The 3974-nt window shown below is 35.2% G+C and overlaps 1 pseudogene; it reads left to right on the forward strand.

Moving 5' to 3' along the window:
• The first annotated feature begins 181 nt into the window (after positions 1 to 181).
• Positions 182 to 2192, forward strand: LOC150029919 (uncharacterized; annotated as a pseudogene).
• The last annotated feature ends 1782 nt before the right edge of the window (positions 2193 to 3974 follow it).

Consider the following 3974-nt stretch of genomic DNA (forward strand, 5'->3'; position numbering starts at 1 on the left):
GACCAGTTCCAAATTTATTATTACATAATGGACCCAACAGAACTAGTTACGATACTAACAACATTTATAGCTTCACAACATCAGTTACTTTTAACACTAGAGTTATTACTGAATGACTATAGGAGGATAGAAAACACATCACACGACAGTAGACATTGTAGATGTGGATGAGATGAATGTAATGTTCTTACATATTTTAGCTCATGACGTTAAGAACCAGATAGTTCAAAGAGAATTTGTACGTTCTGGTGAGAATGTTTCTAGGCATTTCAACACTGTTTTATTAGCGGTGTTACGATTACACGACGTGTTGTTAAAAAAACCTTTGCCGGTCACAAACTCGTGTACAGATTCGCAATGGAAATGGTTTGAAGTATAGTTCAACTACACCAATGTTAGTTCAACGTGACTTATTTCTTAGGAGAACATATGTGCATGAATATTTCTTATTTTTTTCGAATGTAGAATTGTTTGGGTGCATTAGATGGCACGTACATCAAGGTAAATGTCAGTGCAACTGATCGCCCAAGGTATAGGACGAGGAAGGATGAAATTGCAACAAATGTACTCGGTGTGTGTGATACAAATGGCGACTTTGTGTTCGTCTTATCAGGGTGGGAAGGATCTGCAGCTGATTCTCGAGTTCTCAGAGATGCAATATCACAACCTAACGGATTGAAGGTTCTGAAGGGTAACTAGCTAATATACCATCTCTTTTCGCTAATTGTATTTGTACTATAAGATTTGAAATGATTGGACGTTCAATAGGGTATTATTATCTATATGATGTCGGATATCCAAATGCGGAGAGTTTTTTGGCTCCATATAGAGGCGAAAGATATCATCTTTCAGAGTGGCGTGGATGAGGTAATGCACCAACAATTCCACGAGAATTTTTTAACATGAAGCATTCTTCTACATGGAATGTCATCGAGAGAACATTCAGGTTGTTGAAGGGTAGATGGGCAATCTTACAAGGAAAATCATACTACCCAGTACAAATCCAATATCGAACCATCATGGCGTGTTGCCTTATGCACAATCTTATCAATAGAGAGATGACTGACAGTGAACTAACCGAGGATTTGAATAAGGTGGATTCAGGCTTTGCTACAACTGAAGGGGATGAGATAAATTATATTGAGAGTTCAAATGAATGGACCAATGGAGTGATGAACTGGTGCAACAGATGTTTACTGAATAGGAGTTGCGTAGCGTGTAATGCCTTTATAATTTTTGTTTATTGTAATGCCTTTATGAATAATTTCATTCGAAACTCTGTCATTATGTTTACTATATTTTATGCTTAACTTTATCCACGTACTCTCTCATTAGCTATGCTACAACTACTTGTCATTTATTGTTTAATTTTATTAAAATATGTACGTGTATACACTAGAATGTCAAGTTCCTCAAGAGCCCGAAGCACACTTGGACTAAAGAGAAGAAACGAAGCTGGTCGAGTGCTTGATGGCATTGGTCGCATCTGGTGGATGGGATCATACAATGGTCCATTTAGACCTGGCTACTTGGCACAACTACAACATTTGATGGCTAAGAAGTTGCCTAGATATAATATCCAAGGATTACCAACTATAGATTGTCGAGTCAAATCCCTAAAAAAAACTTACCAGCGATCGCAGAAATGAGAGGACTAGCTTGCAGTGAATTTGGCTGGAATGAGGAATTCCAATGCATCACTGCAGAGCGAGAGTTATTTGATGGATGGGTGAAGGTACAATTTTGTCTAAGTTGATTTACGAATATTGGTAACAAATCATAACATCCACCTCACCCTTCATGCAGAGTCATTCTGCAACAAAGGGGCTTCTACACAAGTTGTTCCTATACTATGATGAACTGGCCTATGTGTTTGGCAAGGATTGGGCTACGGGAAGAAGGTCAGAGACCTTCATGAATCACAGGATCCAAACATCCCCAAGATGTCTAGTCAGGGAATGGATATGTCACAGGATGACATGCATGGAACACGTACTGGTCGAAGAACTGAGGGAGGAAATGCTTCGAGAGGAAGTAAGAGGAAGTGAAGTGGGAATCAATATGAAACGACAGAGATTGTTAGGAATGTGATGAAGTTCGAAAATGACCAATTGAAGGCGATTGCAGAATGGCCGAAAGAGAAGCGTGCAATTGAAGTCGAACTACGTGCAGAAGTTGTAAACCAACTTTAAGATATTCCTGAATTACATAACCGAAAGAGGGTGAAGCTTATGGAAATCATATTTCCCAGCGTGCAAGATACAGAGAGCTTCTTATCCGTTCCCACAACCCTCAAGTTGGACTATCACAACCTCCTCCTTGAAGAGAATGTTTGATCAACCCGTGTTTTTGCCTACTTTTCAATAATGAACAATGATTAATTTGTTTCAATTATGCATTTAAGTTTGTAGTACATTTGGTACCTAAATAAAATGTCATATTTTAAAACTGCAATCATGAGTTAGTTATTTTGTCTTCGAGATGCTTATACCTAAAAAAAAAAGAGCTTTACATATGAAACACATGAATTGCATCCGAAAGTAATGCATTTTTTTTCTTTATTGGCCACGTTAACCAAGGTATCTCTGAAAATGACAAAAATAATCGTGGTTATCTTTTAATATAAATTACAATGAAATTAATTCTGTATAAATCGGTGGAATATATTTCATATGCATAATTATTAGTATTATAAAATATGGTAGTAGAAAAAGTTACACATGGTCTAAAATAATCTACATTCAAATTACAGACTGTTATAATTCAGACTGTAATAACCTGCACTCCAAACATAGACTATTATAAGACAAAATACAATACTCTTCATCCCAAACACAGATTATTATAAGACAGAATATAATACTCTACAGCCCAAACACAAACTAGTATAAACCAGACTATAATAGTTGCACCCCAAACGCAAACTATAAAAATAAACAGTTTATTATAACCCACAAACTATAATGACCACAGACTATAATAACCTACTATGCACCCCAAACGCCCCTTTAAAGTGTAAATCTGAGAGAACAAGAACAATAAATGATTATAGAATATGTTTACAATTATCTTTCATAAAAAAATAAATAAATAAAAGAAACTATAAACCATTAGCAAATATCAATTCTAAATTTCAATTAAAAAAAGAAAGAAGAAGAAGAAGAAGAAACAAAAAATATAAATGAAAAAAAAAACAAACAAACAGCCTTTAAATTTAAAAAAGAAAAATTGCTATTTTATTATAATTTTGTGTATATCTTTCTCCATTCTCACTAAGCTACTATGAATTGTGAGGTTATGAACATAGGGTTGGGTTTTGATTGGGGCTTTCCATCCAATATATAAAATGGGCCGTAGCCCATGAATAACATATGGAGGAACGTACCAAAGCAAAACTTAATAATACTACACGATATATATTGGGAAAATCAGGTATATATCACTAATTACACTTTCATTCGGAGAAATCTCGTAGGGTCCTATAGTTTGTAAATTTTGTATGAACAAACTCTTATGTGATTAATAATATATGATATTTTATTCACTTTGTCTATAAAATATGTGATATTTTAGTTGCATTAACAACAAACCAATAAACTAACATCCAAGGTTATAGTTGTAAGTTAAACATGTATGTGGAGACATACAGGTGGATTATGTTGAAGTGATAACCTAAATGGTCTGTAGTAGAAGGATAAGGCTGGGTACCTTATCCTGGTGACACTACGAGTATGACCTGCTTTGTAGGTGTTACAATTGTTGTAAAGTGCTACAAATAATTTGATCCTGATCATTCATGTATTAAACATGCGATCGGGGATATTCTATACAAAGGAGTTTGTATAAGACCGGACCACGAAATGTTTAGTCTCATTATATAACACTGTTCATAATAGAGACTTACATTTCACCATGATGACCATAGGTAACATGACTTGAATCCTGAGTGAGTTGTGAACTCCTGCCTATGAGGG

The sequence above is a fragment of the Benincasa hispida genome, unplaced genomic scaffold (genome assembly GCF_027475165.1).
Source record: "Benincasa hispida cultivar pf3 unplaced genomic scaffold, pf3_genome.v1.1 HicScf814, whole genome shotgun sequence".
In the NCBI taxonomy this organism is placed as follows: domain Eukaryota; kingdom Viridiplantae; phylum Streptophyta; class Magnoliopsida; order Cucurbitales; family Cucurbitaceae; genus Benincasa; species Benincasa hispida.